The 17,536-nt window shown below is 43.4% G+C and overlaps 1 protein-coding gene across 5 annotated transcripts in view; it reads right to left on the bottom strand.

Moving 5' to 3' along the window:
- DYRK1A (dual specificity tyrosine phosphorylation regulated kinase 1A) overlaps positions 1-17,536 on the bottom strand; it is a 145,013-nt gene that overhangs the window by 108,164 nt on the left and 19,313 nt on the right. Inside the window, exon 2 of one of the 5 annotated variants that reach the window (XM_018052834.1) lies at positions 17,291-17,494. The exons of the other annotated variants lie outside the window; for them this stretch is intronic. The gene's annotated coding sequence lies outside the window, so the exon portion shown is untranslated. The remainder of the gene's footprint in view (positions 1-17,290; positions 17,495-17,536) is intronic. 5 annotated transcript variants of the gene reach the window in all.

The following is a 17,536-nucleotide window of genomic DNA, read 5'->3' as shown; positions in this document are numbered from 1 at the left end:
CATCCATTTCTTCAACAAACGTGAGCTGAGAACTGGAGATGTACGGGTGAGAGTGACGGTCACTGTGACTGCCCTCAGGGAGCTCCCAGTCCAACGCGGGGACAGGCAAGCTATACCAACACCTAGCTACAGAGCATGCTCACATGGTGAGAGAGAGCAATCTGGAGGGAAAGGTCAGACTGCTAAGTGGAGGTCAGCGAGAGGAACCCACTTGAGGAAGGGGGAGGGGTGTCAGAAACAATTTTTCCAAGAAACTGACAGATGAGACCGGAATTTGTAGTCTTTATATGCATAAGGCTTCTGAAGTTCACAATTCTTTCAATTTCTAGATCCACATTTGAGAGATGGTGAGAAAATTCAGAACTTCTGAGAAAGTTATCAGGTAAACAGGGATCTGGAAGTACGAAGGCCATTCAGCCCAGAGGTGAAAGACAAAAGCACCTCCACATAACTTAGCAAGTCTCATGGGTGGGACGAACTGACTCTGACTTGCCCCCTGTAGTCAAAGAAAGTGAAAGTGAAGTCGTTCAGTCGTGTCCGACTCTTTGCGACTCGTGGACTGTAGCCCACCAAGCTCCTCCGTCCATGGGATTCTCCAGGCAAGAATACTGGAGTGGGTTGCCATTTCCTTCTCCAGGGGATCTTCCCAACCCAGGGATCGAACCCAGGTCTCCCACACTGCAGGCAGATGCTTTAACCTCTGCACCACCAGGGACAGGACTAAAGCCCAGAGTAAGGAGAATGCGGCAGGAGAGCAAGTGACAAACCAGGGCAAGAAAGCAGGCACGGCGTCTCGGATGAGCTGCGGCTTGAGGGCCAGCCGCCGTCACCGCACCCGCAGAGTCTGCGTATTCCAACTCCATGTGGGAAGCAGGGTGCCATTCACCCCAGAGCCCACCCCTCTGGCCTGGCCTTCACCCAAAGGTCCACAGCACTATTTAAAACTGCCTGCTCCATAAAACAGAATTTTAGAAGAAAACTACCTCTTCACTAGTTTTTTGTGGTTTTTGTTTTGTTTTGTTTTGTTTTTGCCCTGGGGACAACTTTGCAACATGTTGGAGGGAGCAAAAATCCAAGTAAAGCACAGGAGGTCCTACAGAGATGTGAAGGTCAAGATTAGACTTTCAAGCAGCTGAAGCACCTGGAATCTTTGGGGGACAGGGCAACAGAGAGAGGAGAGCTACGCAGAAAGGGGTCTCCAAAAGTCTGCAGAGAGACCCAAAAAGACCAGAATGTCCATGGGCCAGGTGAGTCTACCCCAAAACTTAGCACAGAGGGACTAAGAGGCTGAGAGCGGAACAGAAAGGAGCAGGCAGGGAGAGTCTGGAGTCACAGTGGGGAGAGTTCTTTAGCAGAGATTTACTGTGTCAACGTGACTGAGCCCCCAGGTGCCCAGACAAGTAATTGGTCACACACTATTCTGGGTGTGTCTGGAAGGCTGGTTCTGGCTAAGATTAACATTTGATTCTGCAGACTGACTGCTCTAATATGGGTGGTTCTCATCCAGTTGGTTGAGAAGAGAAGAAACAGGCCCTTCCACAGCTAAGAGAGAGCACCTGTCCGACTGCACTGAGCTGAGACTTCAACACTTTTCCTGCCTTTGGACTCAAACAGAAACATCAGCTCTGAAATCTTGAGCCTTCTGGCCTTCAGACTAGAACTGAAATCATCAGCTCTTACGGTTCTCAGGCCTTCAGACTCTGACTAGAACACCACCGTCGGCTCTTTGGGTCTCCAACTTGCCAACTGCAGAGTTGGGGACATCTCAGCCTTTACAATCACATGAGCCAAGAAGAGACATGGGTTCAATCCCTGGATCAAGAAGATCCCCTGAAGCAGGAAGTAGCAATATTCTTACCACTCCAGTATTCTTGCCTGGAGAATTCCATGAACAAAGGCGTCTGGCTAACTACAGTCCATGGGGTCACAGGGAGTCGGACACAACTAAGCAAGTGAGCACACAGCACACGATAAAATACAAACCCAAACATAAATTCAACGTGGCCAGCCAGCCTGCAGAACTAACATGAACGTTCTTAAAAAGAAAACAGTGTTCAATCAAAAATCAGTAAACAAGAAACAGAAAGAAGGGATCCACAGTCCAGGGGATAAAAGAGGCAACGGAACACCAGCTCAAGGCTGGATGAGATGTTACATCGCAGGTAACAGCTTTACAACTTCGTATTTTATACAAAGAATTAGAAGAAAATGTGTTCCAAAACTTTCAGGAATTTTGCTCTTTAATGTGTGAACAGAGTATCTCAGCAGAAAAATTGACACTACAAAAAAAAGAACGAAAAGAAAATAATAAAATCACAGGAGACACTGAGAAGATAGTAGAAAAACATGTGAAGAAATCATGGCTAAAAATCTCTCACGTTATAATTACACCCAGACATGCCACAGGCAAACAGTTTAAAACCAAAGACAGAGAAAGATCTTAAAAGTGGCCAGAGAAAAAAGTATATACAGAGAAGAACAAAATAGTAATTACAACTAACATCTCACTGGAAACGATGGAAGCCAGAAGACAGTGGAACACCACCGTTAATGTGCTCAGTGACAACTACCACGAATGTGGAATTCTGTACCCAGGGAAAATAAGCTTCAAGCACTAAGGTACAATAAATTCTTTACCAGCATACCTGAACTACAAATACCACTACAGAATGTTCTTCAGGCTGAGGGGAAATGATACTGGATTGAAACACAAATCTATACAAGAAATGAAGAATGCCAGAAATGGTAAATAAGTAGGTAAATTTTCAAAATGAGTATTTTTTTCTTTCTTATACTTAAAAGAATATTGATTAAAACAAAAACTATAAATTGCAGCTTAAAATGTGCTTGAAGCTAAAATCACAAGATTGTAACATATGTAGGAATAACACATGGTGGGAATAAAAAAATATGGCAATGATTGCACCAAGTGGGAGGCAGGTAAACAGCTTGATAGTGTTTATGGCTATGCCATTTGGGAAATGGGGAATGGGAAGTGGAAAGTGTCACCAACTCTAAATACTTAAAAACAGATATGAACTTGCCTCAATATATAGTACACCTTCAGAAGTTCCTGTGAAGCTCATGCACAGTAATTACAAACACACAAAGAAACCCTTCATCCCAAGAGAAACTCAGTGGGTACACAACCCAATTTCACACCCAAGGAATTAGAAATAATAGAACCATCTGAAAAAAACTTCCAAATATGTATCCTAAGATGCTTAGAAAAAAAGAGTTAATTTTTTATGAAGGATAATCAAAAAAATCAGGCAGTTCAATAAAGAACCAGGTATTAAAATTAACATACACACATAATACATTCATGTTCATGGCTGGCTAATGACCGCAAAAACACTAACACTGGTACTTTCCATTCTAAGTGTGACCATCTTTTCTTTTTAAACAACACTGTTTACTGTATGTTCACCTTATTCAAAATGACCAGTCCAAAATTAGCTAAAAGAAGGTATAATTTAAAAATATACTCCAACTGCAGCACATTTTCAAGTTTGATACAAACAAGCAATTTTAGGAAAAGTGTAATCATAGTGTATTTGTCACTATTCTTCTATAATCTGCACCTTCGCACAAAGTCATTAAAATTCCTACATTGCTAAAATGTGTTCTAATAATTTGAATCATTTTCCTAAATTAATACTCATTTTTAACAAATCCTAATAAAAATTATCACTGTCGGATTGAGCCAGACCCATAACCTCCACTCTTAGAGACTAGTAGCTCAAAACCATTATTGTAAATGACATGTGAAGTACTAAAATGTGGGGCAATGCCTAATTTGAATCCCAAATTTGAAAATCAAGCTAACGTTGAAAAGATGCATAATACACTATGAATTTCTACTCTAACTAGAAATATACTTACAAATATCTAAAAGTTACTATTTCAAAAGCAACATGCCTCTACTCTTCCATATAATGTATCAGTGGCGGTGGTTTATTCGCTAAGTCATATCCAACTCTTGAGGCTCCTCTGTCCACACAATTTTTGCTCCTCTGTCCAAAAATCTGCCTGCAATCTATCAGAGTGTAAGCTAAAAAAGGTCACTCTCCAAAAAAATATCCACATCCTAATCTCTGGAGCCTACAGATGTGATCATACTTAGAAACAGGTCTTTACAGATGTGACTAAGGTTCAGTTACGGATGCTGAAATGAAGAGACGATCCGGGCGGGCCCTACATGCCTTACCAGTGTCCGTATGCGCGCACTAGGCAGACACCTGACACCAGCAGAGAGAAGGCAGAGCTCAGAGAGATGCGGCCACAAGCCAGAGGGCGCCGGCAGCCGCCAGGAGCGCGGCAGGAGGAGGCGCCCCGCACCACCGACACTGCAGCTTTGGCTCCGGGCTGCCCATTCCAAGGCTTCTGACTTCCAGAGCAATGAAAGCACACACCTGTTCTTTTAAATCACTAAGTCTGTGGTGATTTTTTACAGAAGCCACAGGAAACTAATACAAAGAGATAAAGACATTTCCAATCTTAAAATATGTACACTTACAAACATCACCTATGAAAAACGCTTCAGTCTGTATTTGTATTCTTGGAGGATGTGGAAGAGTATGCCTAATTTAATATCAACATCTCATTTGGAATGATTTACAATCTTAACTACTTTTTTGTGAGTTCCTTCAAGCTTTAAAAAGACATAACCACTGGAAGACATAGAACGTAAAATCCCCATCACTTTCATGCTCAGTGAAACCCAATACGGAGCTATCCAATCTGGAAGACTTTAAGAAAGCTTTCATAGGTTCTATCGCAAACAGCAACTGCTAAAATGCCAAACTTTCACTGTCAATGACATGAGGGCAGAAACTGTATTTGTGGCTTTTCACTACTTTACCCCTAACTTTTGGTGCATCATCAAATGAATCAGCCTGGATTGTATTTCCTGACAAAATTTCCTACTATTGCGTGTTTTCCACACCACTCTTCCCCCTTTCTCCACCCTGCAGCTTCATCATGCACCCTCGGGGCTCTAACCGTAGTATCTCAATGGGTTAAGCAGCAACCATGCCCTTGTGAAAGCCAAGGCACATCTAATATGCTGAAAAGAAGGAACAGGCTGACATGTCCTGGGTAGTCATCTCACCAGGAAAAAAGCCACTTACTTGAACATCTGTGTACAAGCCGGATTTGGGTCTAACATTACCAAATGCTTCTCAATTTAGGGCAGTTGGTAAGGAATCCGCCTGTGATGCAGGAGATCCCAGTTCGATCCCTGGGCTGGGAAGATCCCCTGGTGGAGGGAAAGGCTACCCACTCCAGTATTCTGGCCTGGAGAATTCCATGGACCGTACAGTCCACGGGGTCACGAAGAGTCGGACACAACTGTGTGACTTTCACTTTCTCTCTTTTACCAAACCTGTTCTAGGTTTTAAGATCCCATACTCTTTCCACTAAAGGGCACTGCCCCTCTCAACCACGGAACTGCTGCAGCTGGCTAGGAAGATCTGCGGATGTGCCTAGCACAGGCTTTGCATCATCAAATTTAGTTCTGCTCCCCTTTACTTCAGAGAAGGGGCCGCATCCTTAACCTTCACAAGCTTCTCTATCCTGTTCCTTACCTTACAAGGTCCCGACAATCGCAGATCAGGGAGAGAGAGGAGTGTCCAGGTCCCTGACAGACACTGGTCCCTCTGGGGCAGAAAGAAAAAGGGAAGCCCTCCTTCTGTCTCAAGCTGTGCTCTTCACCTTACATGACCTCTCCTAACTTCTGAACTTGAACATCACATTCAGAACCTGCCTTGTAACAGTTGTAGAATACATCCCTTAAGAAGAAAATTCTCTTAAGAATGGTACTGTGATTTAATAGTCGTGTCTTCTCTACCAGGTTGTAATTTCATTACAAACAGAGACTGTATCATATTCAAGGTCAAAGAACAAAGCAATTTCCCACACAGATGACACTGAAGATGTATTTAATTGAAGTCATCAAGTTGATACACAGTAACTTAAGAAGAGAGTGAAGAAGTGATGTGGCTCAGTCGTATCTGACTCTTTGAGACCCCATGGACTGTAGCCTACCAGGCTCCTCTGTCCATGGTATTTTCCAGGCAAGAGTACTGGAGTGGGTCGCCATTTCCTTCTCCAGGGGATCTTCCTGACCCAGGGATCAAATCCGGGTCTTCTGCATTGTAGGCAGACACTTTTACTATCTGAGCCACCAGGGAAGTCTTAACACGATGTTAAAACAAAGGTATGTAAATTATTTGGTTTGTGCTATACTGGAACTTATGCTGAGCAGCTAACTTTTCCAGAATCTCTGTTCACTTAGGCAAGGTTCAAGAAGTCTAGATTTCTATCTTACAGTAATTTCCCAGCTTACTTCCAAATGGAGACATGAGCACTTAACCTTATTTACCAAACAAATTAGCACAATACCTGGCATAGACTTAAAAACGCCACCTAACATTTCTGATAATACGTTTTAACTTATGAAGCAATTTTAAGTACAACTCGTGTCACGTTCTCTGAACCCTACAAAACCCGGTAGATACATAATTTTGCACTTTCACATCTGAGACACCTGAGGTGTAGACTATCCAAAGCAAGTGGGTCCCATACCACTGACATCTGCATCAGAATCACCCTCAGGGGCTGGTTAAAAATTCAGCTTCAGAGACAGAACCATCAGAACCTCCAAACGGTAGGGCCAGAACCTGTATTTTGAACAAGGGCCCCAGGTGATTTTCACACATAGCCAAATTTACGAACTTCTTAGAATTCAGAGCTCATGAGGTTTGACAGCATTTAAGAAAGAGCTTCGTTCTGCTGGGCTAGTTTACCAAAGAGAACTATGTGCTACTCCTCTGGGAAAGAGATGTCACTTGTGACAGAATGTGCACCTAAGTGTTTCCAGTAACACAGAATGCAGCAAAGATTAAACAACTCTTTACCTGGCTTGTACTTTGAGGAGACAAAGGTCTAAACGGTTAGAGCTGGTTAGTTTCATGTTCCTAGTAATTTCAGAACATACCTTTCAAATATACTCAGCATTTTAATCAAATGCTAAAATAATTTACTTCCTCTTTGTGTTAACGTAAGATTTTTGGTAAACAAAAACATTCAGTAAAAAGCTTCCCCCAAAAGGATACTAAGGAAACTAAACGGTTTCCTCCACGCTGTCTGCGGCAGAGACAAGACAGTCACCTCCTCCCTCCGTAATCATTGTCACACACACAACTGCCCTGCTGGGTTCCACTTTCCGGCTTCCACGGCAGCTGGGTATGGCCACATGACCAAGTCCTCACAGACGGAGTGCAAAAGGAGGCATGGCTGCCGCTTCTGATCTTCTAAGACAAGGAGTGAACATGTCTCTGTCCCTTCACCTTCCTAAGAGATGGGGCAAGGACAACACAGATGAAGCCCATCCCCAGGGTACCCTGAAGGACCAAGGAAGAATAAATGCCTGTCTCTGAAGAAGCCACTGGGGCTGCCCTCGCCGACCCAGCAGTTCACCTCGAGAGGATTCTATGTTCTCAGAGCCATGGAAGTGCTGGCTCCCAGTTACAGCAGCTTGACTGTGGACCCGAATACACCACTCCTTGGGTGGCAACTGGAACCCGTTCGCTCTAATGATGACATCAGCTGAGGGCATTTCTAAGGTGTTTGACACTAAAATGTTGCACGCTGAAGGGCTTTTAAAAGATTGTTCATGAAAGTCTAGAGGTTAAGAATCATGGTGCATAGGAAGAACACTGGACCCCGGGCCTCCTAACTTTCCAGGTCACCTTCCATTCAATATTATGCTAAGATTAGATTCTGAAATCAGAAAAGAGAACAACACTTTTTTAAAAATAAAGTTTAGGTTAACTTTATTAATTGAGTCAACAAATCACCTACCCCAGCATCTGCTGGTTGCCAAGCAATGTGCTGTCACTTGAATGCAGGTTTACAGAAACCTTTAGATTTCTGGCTGTCCTACGCCTTTAACTCTCCGGAGCCTGGACAAATGCCACAGAAACCAAAACCAGGACCAAGACATTAACAAGGACCTAGAAATACTCATACCAAAATAAATTTTCTTTACAGAAAGTGATATATTAGAAACTTCTCTTCTCCCTCTCCCACTTTGTGTGTGTGAGTCACTCAGCTGTGTCTGAATTCTTCGCAACCCGTGGACGGTAGCCCAACCAGGCTCCCATGGAATTCTCCAGGCAGGAATACTAGAGTGGGCTGCCATTCCCTCATCCAGGGGAGCTTCCTGATCCAGGGCTCGAACCCGGGTTTCCTACAGTGCAGGCAGGTTATCTACCGTGTGAGCCACCAGGGAAGCCCCCCTTCTCCCACTACTGCCCACAACTGCAGCACTTTCATTCGTACCCCATCCAAAGCGAGGAAAGCAAGCAGCAAACCCGAGCAGCGGTGGCCGGCCCACACTCTTCCTGCCCCAAGAGCAGGGGCGCCGGGGCCCCGCCTCTGCCCCCACCCTAACCCCCAGGGCCTGCAGCGCACAGGACACAGGCCTGGCTCCCAGGAGGGACAGGAGCACGTCCTTTCCTGGGCTATAAGGCATCCTTGTGAGCTGGGTGTGAACCAGCCCAAGAACAGGAGGAGCTTTTGCTAATGTAAAACTGAAGAGCGTCCGAATCCCAGAAGAGTCCGTTCTCACAGTGCTTTGTCCGTGAGGATAAGATCAATCTAGCTGGATGCAAAAACACCATGGAGTAAACTGCTTTCACCAACCGTCAAGATTTTTAAAGGAAAGCCTATTTAGCATAGGTAAAACCTTAGTATTAAAAACACATTCTCCAAATCACACACTACGTTTTCCAGGATGGGGGTGGTGGCTCAGGTGTGGTGGGACAGGTACTACGTCAGAATTACTCTTACAGAACAATGGTTCTCAACCTTTCCTTTACTCCCATCCCCAGGAGGAAAGCTTTATTTAAATCTCTCCTTTACGAGAAGAATGAAAAATTGTGGAATAAGGCTTTGTCAGATAGGGTTGAATTATGGGGGGGTCACAAAGCACTGTACTAGCTAAGATTTTTCTCACCTCCCCATGCCTGAAAACAGTCTCCCCTCCTTGGGGAGTGATAGCGCCCCTTTGGAGACTGCAGCTGCAGAACCTAAAAATGGGATCCGCAAACTACACATCACCCAGACCCCTTCTCAGACATTTGGATACGCCGAGTCTGGGGCTAGACCCAAACACTTGCATTTCTTTTCAGCTTTCCAGAGAACTCTGATGTGTCTGGTCAACGAGCCACAAGGAGCCACCGAATGTGACAAACTTCCACTGTCACCCTCAAACCCAGTTAACAGGACGGCCTCAACATGGAATTGAGATCAGAACCATTTAAATGAAATGAACACTTTCATATTCTGGGCATTAAGGACAAATCTATTCGGAGGCAGAAAAAAATAAGTCCTGAGCTGCCATTACAGAAGATGTAATTATCTGTCTCTTCTTTCTCCTGGACAAAGGATAACCACAGGGCTGCTGGAGAAATATTTGAGATATTTTATGGACTGCAACATGTGGCCCCAAAGGACGTTCACATCACTTATTTCACAAAGTATGTACTCTGGGTTCTTATCCAGTGTTTTGGTACTTGAACTTAGGTGCAACTCGGAGCCAGGTAAGCCATAAAGTACTCCACTGTCTCTTCAATCTCCACATCTCCGTAATTATAAGCCCTACCAAAATGATCAATCCACAGTTTAAGTGAATACAACAAATTACAGCTATCTGAATGTAGTGATAGCAAAAATGACATACAATCAGATCACTGCATTATAAAATGGATACGCTGGTCAGATTAGATAATAAAAACAGAACAGAAAAGTGGTCTTTCTCCACTTTAGACAGATAACCTTCTGGAGTCCATGCCCCTTGGTGGTCCCAATAAACCACTTCTGCCCAGTGTCCGCCGGAGAAGGCGATGGCATCCCACTCCAGTATTCTTGCCTGGAAAATCCCATGGACGGAGGAGCCTGGTAGGCTACAGTCCATGGGGTCGCGAAGAGTTGGACATGACTGAGCGACTTCACTTTCACTTTTCACTTTCATGCACTGGAGAAGGAAATGGCAACCCACTCCAGTGTTCTTGCCTGGAGAATCCCAGGGACGGGGGAGTCTGGTGGGCTGCCGTCTATGGGGTCGCACAGAGTCAGACACGACTGAAGCGACTTAGCAGCAGCAGCAGCCCAGTGTCTGCACCTTATACTGTCTCCTCTGCTTGAATCCAGACTGCCCTGTGACTTGCTTTTGACCAAAGAATCTGGTAAAGATGACACTACACCAGCTTCAGGCATGAAAAGTATTAAGATGGCCCAGTGGCTCCTGCTGTTGGCACCACCAGAATCCAGTTCAATCCAGTTGAACATATGAAGTTCAACCACCCCAAGACCATGCCGTGAGAGAGCCCAGGGCAATCATACAAATATGTTATCTAAGAAAGATGTCTCAGACACCACACGGGCTGGAATCCACCCTCTCGGACTTCCCAGTCCCAGGAGACACCATGTGGAATGGAGGCAAGGCCTGCCCAAATTGGAGAATCGTGAGCAAAGAAGAGCATTGGTTGTTTTAAGCCTCTGAGTTTTGACATGGTTCACTAAATAAATACAGATAACCTCAATATTTTGTATGCAAACAAACATGGAAGAAAAGTTAAAATGTACCTGTTTGCAAGATGTTTGAAGGTAAACACTCCACATCTGAAAATAATTTACTGTCTTGAACTTGGAAAAAAGGCTAGTAAATTCTTACATCTTATTTTGTATCAGCACACTTCTTTAACGAATAACTCAGAACTCCTACAAGATTGTTAATACTGAGGAGAGAAGCGGGTCAAGACTCCATCTTCGGGCTAAAGACCTATACACATCCACACACAAAATAGCTTATTAAACTTCAGTTAAGAAGCTGCCTACAGATAATCTCTCTGAGAATATACCCTCCTGGCTAAGAATACAGAGTGGAGATTTTTAAACTGATTTGTATCCTCGCACAGAGGCAGTAATGAGAACGAAAGAGAACTGCTATCTGCCAGTAGAAAATGACAACCATGGATAAGTCTTTATATTAGGGGTTCAAACACTTACTGAGAAATATTAAGATACACTCTGTGCCAGGCATCCTGGATACCAGGGGGGAAAAAAAAAAATCCCTGCCCACTGCTGCTCAATCTAGCCAAGGCCCCAAATACAAATAGTGATTTTACAAATGCTACTGATGCTTTAGAATTGTGGTATTGGAGAAGACTCTTCAGAGTCCTTGGACTGCAAAGAGATCCAACCAGTCCCTCCTAAAGGAAATCAGTCCTGAATATTCATTGGAAGGACTGATGCTGAAGCTGAAACTTCAATACTTTGGCCACCTGATGCGAAGAACTGACTCGCTGCAAAAGACCCTGATGGTGGGAAAGATTGAGGGCGGGAGGAGAAGGGGACGACACAGGATTAGATGGTTGGATGGCATCACCAACTCGATGGACATGAATATGAGCAAACTCCGGGAGTTGGTGATGGACAGGGAGGCCTGGCGTGCTGCAATCCCTGGGGTCACAAAGAGTCGGACACAACTGAGCAACTGAACTGAGAGGAAAACTGGGCACAATGCAAACACAAGAAGGAACCAATGAGAACACAGAAGATAGAGCTATTCTTTCCACCCCATTTATGCATCCTTCCAGGAGAGTTAGGAAAGACTAAAGGAGATGACATCTGAGATGAGTAACTGAGGTTATGAAGACTTTCCCCAAAACCCACCCCACAAGGGCTGGAATTCAAACATTCTAACATCGGCTGTACCGAGGGCATATGTGTCTGCTTTCTTCCCCAAGTGTCCTTAGCATCTAAATCAGGGCCTGTCACATAACAAGGAACGCAAACATGTTAAATTTTACTCCTATAATTAGACCTTGGACATTTCACTCAGCATCATTTCTTAAACATGAGTAATGGCTGACAGAGCTGCTTTGAGAATTAAATGAGATGCTATATGATGACAGTGTTTGGAAAATGAAAATAGGCAATAAAAAGCTTGGGTGATATTATTATATTAGAGGAAGCAGCATTTGTGCATTTGATGCCTCAGGTGCCTACTATGCTGAGCTCTGGGCTCTACAGAAGGCATTGTGTAAACAGCAGAGACAGTGTGCCTGAAGGAAGACAGAGCGGAAGGAGCGGAAAGCAAAACATGCGTGGGGATGAGAGCCACTGAGAGGAGCCATTAAGTGGAGCAAGCGCAGGGGGCTGCAGGCAAAGAGTGCCAAGACAAGCTGAGGTCACCACAAGGAGGACCTGAATAATAAACCTGGTCTTCACTGCTTAGAAACAAAAGTCATGGATGGTTACAGGCTGTGGAGAAACAGCACAATCAGGGTGAGAGCAGGTATAAGGAGGAAGACAGCAGGGCTGAGAGTGTAAAGAAATAAAGACCAAAAAATAGTCTGAAAAAAGGAATATTACAGCTTCAGTAAGTACAAATTCAATAGTGGATAATCCAAGCATTTACAACTATTCTCACAAAGCGCCACTGAAAATTAAAGCCAACTAAAATCAGTAAAGACATCAAAAGTAATAACAACAACAGAAGAAAGTAATGGTCAAATTTTTAGGTAACGAAAAATCATGGACAGTGGTAGTAGACTTAGGAGAATGAAGAAAGGCACACAGTAAGTGTCTACACCTGAAGATACCAAGGAAAATGGTGAACGAATCCTGAAACCTGGAAGGGCCTATGAGGACACACACATATTCTCTATGTCCAGAGACCTGGGGAGCACCCACACCCTAACAGCAATGAGCATACCTAATGGTCAGATTTCAGTTTCTAAAAACCATTCTCCAGGAAAAGAAACCAGTACTCCAGGCAGAGTTCTCATGCTTGACATCAAATACATGACCCATAAAAGAAAAATTTAATATAAACTGGACTCTGTCAAAATTCAAACTTTTTACTCTGGAAAAAAAACAAAAGACTGTAATGAGGAAGCAAAAAACAGGAACAGACAGGGAGAATCACATATCCAACAAAAAAAAGACCTTGTATCCAGAACACATAAAGAACTCTCATAACTCAAAGTTTTTTTTAAAAAACCTAATCAGAAAATGGACGAAAGACATGAACAGATATTTCACCAAAGAGGAGACAGAGAAAGCAAACAAGCAAATGAAAAGACGTTTAACATCCTTAGTTATTAAGAAAATGCACACTGAAACCACAGTAGAGCACGACACCCACAGCTGAATAAAAGGGTGATAATACCAGAAGGTGGGCAGATGCCGAGGAACTGGCCCCTCGTGCGGCGCTGCTGAGAACACAGCGGGCACACACACCACGGGGAGACTCTGGGGGTGCCTAGAGGACTGCACACACGCCCAGCATGGGGCCCAGCAGCACGCGCAGACCCCACCCCCTGACGCAGAGGACGCCGCACAGACATCTGTCACAGACATTCACAGCAGCTTTATTCACAATATCATACAAAATACTCGAAACAATCCAAATGCCCTTCAATAGTTGAATGGTTTAACAAACTTGGTACAAGCATACAACAGAACCCTACTCAGCAATAAGAAAGATTAACTACTGCTGTGCACAACACCAAACGGACCTCAAGGCATTACGCTTCGTTAAAAAGGCTGATCTTAGAAAGGTTACATACTGTATGATTCCACTCATCTCACACACTGAAGTGACAAAACTACAAACACGGAGAATAAACAAAACGGTGGAGGGGGTATTGGGAATACAAACAGGTAGCAAAAAGCATTCTTCTAAAGTGATAGAACAGCTCTCTTACTTTGACTGTAGGACTAGCTTACCCAAATCTATACAAGGAACAGAAAAGTTACAAAAGACTATGCTCACACACACAAATGCAAGTTTAAAAACTAAAGAAATAAGGCATGCAGTTACCAGAAATGTACCAGATATATCAGATGCCCAGATTTTGATACTGTGCTAAGGCTACACAAATTCCACCAAAGGAAGCCGACGGGGCATCCTTGCAACTTCCCATGAGTTTTGAAATGTGAAATAATCATTTCAAAATAAAGACTTTTTAGGGGGGAAGGAGCTTCTTGGAAAAATGGCCTACTCCAAGGCTGAGACAAAAGTTTAAGATAAGCTTGGAAGAGCTCCAAAAAATGACAGAGATAGGCTAAAAGGACACAGAAGTCAACCTGGCGAAATCTGGGGCAAGTGAAGCACCAAAATCAGTGCAGTAATAGATTACAACCCACTGCATGAAACAGAAAATCAGGTACCCACAGTGATACAAAACAAGTGAACACGTTAAAAGTCGGTAACCGACAATATTTTACACAGTCGCAAAGTATCTCTGTACAAAATACTTATTACAAAAAGGGAGGAAAAGTAACTTTAAAATGGAGGAGTCTGAAGGCACCACCATAATCAAGTAATCAAAGTGAATGTTATCAATAATGGTACCGACGGAAATCATATGCCCCCGGCAGTAGGCACGGTACCGCCCCGCCCAAGCGTGCTTCACAACCTGACCCTCGGCACCTGTGAACGTGTTCCTTTACATATCAAAGGGGAATCACAGCTGCACAGAAATTAAATTTGCCAATCACATAACTTTAAAATTGAGACTAACCTCAATGACCCCAGTGGGCCCAGTGAAATCACAAAACCCCTCCAGAGTGAGAGCAGGGAGGAGAGAGACGGCAGCACAGGTGCGCGAGGTCCACAGTGGCCAGTTGTGCAAAGAGGAGGAGACCCAAGCCAAGAAAAGCAGATGGCCCCCAGAACCAGGAGAGGGCAGGCACATGAACTTACAGTCTCCACGAGGGATGCAGCCCTACCAACACCAAGACTTGAGCCCAGAGCAGATCCATTTTGGACTTCTGAACTCAGAACTGTGACATAATGTGTGTTTTTTTAAGCCACTGAACTTGTGGTAATATTTTTTACAGCACAAACTGAAAATCAGTAATACACCATCTAACAAAACGCACTGAAATTAACACAGCATCCCTTCCATGACACTCCTGGCCAAGATGTTCAGCTTACATCTAGTAAAGAAACATCAGACAAACTCACATTGAGAGGGACTCTCTAAAATAACTGGCCTGTAGTCTTCAAAAATATCAATACCATAAAAGAAAGAGCAGCTGAAGGACTACTGTAGATCAAGAATTGGAGAGACATGACAACAAAAGGTGTTAGGTGATCCTAGATTGACTGTATCCTTCTATAAAGGAATACCACTGGGGCAACGACTGAAAGCTGAATGGAGGCCTAAGGATCAGACAGCTGTAATATATCAATGTTAAATTTCTGCCTCTGATGGCTGTACTGTCGTCAGGCAAGAGAACGTCTCTGTTTATAGGAAAAATGCACTACAAGATTCAACAAAGAAGAGACTTCATGTCAACAACTTTATCTCAAAAGATTCAAGAAATAAAAGTTATTTATATTCTACCTGCAACTTATCTGAGTTCATTTCAACAAATAAGCAAATTAAATGCAGTAAAACCCCATATTGCAACCCAAATCCTATCCGGGCTGGCAACTATCATGTCCCCAAACAGACCAGAGGCATGCACGCTCTCTGGGGAAAACACACAGAGACTCTACCCGTGGAGAGACCAAGCACAAGAGAACAGGTGAGGCGGAAGACTGCAAGGAGCTTCCTCGGTGGCTCAGCAGCAGGTAAACAATCCACCTGCCAACACAGGGGATGCAGATTTGATCCCTGGATCAGGAAGATCCCTTGAAGAAGGAACCGGCACCCAACTCCAGTACTCTCGCCTGGGAAATCCCATGGACAGAGGAGCCTGGTCGGTTACAGTCCACAGAGTAGCAACAAGTCGGACACAACTTAGCGGCTCATCAACAAGAGCCCTGGAGTAAAACAAGGGCACTCACGCTTACAGGTCCCTCAAGCACCACACTAATATGCCTTCAGTGAGCAAGCTTCACCCGCAAAAATAGCTTCTTTTCAGCTTTATCACCACTTACTCCTAAACGAAAGCCACGAGCCCAGGGATGGCCAGATATTTGAGGAAAGCTGCCAAAACTCAAAGACAGAAATCAAAGCAAGCAGAAAAACAAGACTCCGCAGGAAATGGAGACAATGCCATGAAGGGGAAAAAAAAGGCAATTAATCATAATATGAATGTGCCTGAAGAGGTAAAAGAATATGTGAAACCATGAAGTAAAAACAAAATACTAACGAAAAGAAAGAAAGGGCGGGGGCGGGGGGGCGGGGTAGGGAGCAGAGAACACAAAAAATAAATCCTGATGGAAAATGAAAAGTTGAAAAATATCCCCCAATAAGGGTAAAAAATAAACAAAAAATATTCAAGGCAACACTACAAAACTTCCGAACAGTACAGATGAAGATCAGATCCTCAAAACTCCTGGGGAGTGGGAGGGTTCACATAAAAAGAACCAAAATCTCAAATAAATCAATGGATCCACATTGATATTTACTAGTCACTAGCATCACAGAGTCAGATATTTTATGCCTCCTAAAGATAACATACCACCCATGTAGTATTCTCCCTACTTTCCACCTCTCAAAAAACACACACACACACAGAATCTTATCAAGTCTCTAGATCTCACTGCCACATATAGGAAATATACTGCAAGGGACGGGGACACGTCAATGACACCACAGGGTTTTACTCAGCAATGCACAGGCAATAGAAAACTTCAAGACAGAGGACACAGTTTCTTCAACAAATAAAACTCAAGGGAAAAAAATAACACCAACAGATTAAAAGAGACTTCAGAGGTTTGTCAGTCAATGACAATTTATGGACCTTACTTAAGATTCTAATTTGAATAAACTGTTTTAAAATATAATTATGAGGCAATCAAGGTAATTTGAACTTAAACTGGATATTTGAAGAATTATTTTTAATCTTTTAAAGGTATGATATTACTACAAGGGTTATAGTTCACAAACGAGCCCTTATCTTTTAGAGAGACAAATATTCGCAAGTAAAATTATGTATCTGGGTTTGCTTGTATGAAATGAAAAGGAAGAGGGACAGACAGGATTATAAATTTTTAAAAAGTGGCCATGAGCTGACGACTGCTGAAGACGGGTAATGGTTACATGAGAGTGCATTATGTCCTCTGACTTTTCCATACTTTTGGAACCGAGAATACAAATTATATCTGCTATAAGAAGCTAGAAAAGCATAAAGCAATTCATTCAGAGTTCTCAGTAAAAATTACATTCCAACTGCAATTCTATACCCAGTCAAAACTTTTACTCCTTAAAGAAAACAGATTTAAAGACACTTTCAGATGATGTCTCAAAAAACTAACCTCTCATGCACTCTTTCTCGGGAAGTCTAAAAGCTGTGCTGACAAAATGAAAGAAAAAAGTTGGAGGAGGAAATAGCAACCCACTCCAGTATCCTTGCCTGGGAAATCCCGTGGACAGAGGAGCTGGGTGGGCTACAGTCCATGGGGTCGCAAAGAGTCGGACACGGCTCGGCAGCTAAACGACGACATACATAGGAAAAGACCCTAAAAGAGAGCACATACATGTATGTATAAGGGACTCACTCT

Source organism: Capra hircus, chromosome 1 (genome assembly GCF_001704415.2).
Source record: "Capra hircus breed San Clemente chromosome 1, ASM170441v1, whole genome shotgun sequence".
Classification (NCBI taxonomy): domain Eukaryota; kingdom Metazoa; phylum Chordata; class Mammalia; order Artiodactyla; family Bovidae; genus Capra; species Capra hircus.
The sequence above is the reverse complement of the archived record's forward strand: the minus strand, read 5'-3'. Positions and strand labels throughout refer to the sequence as shown.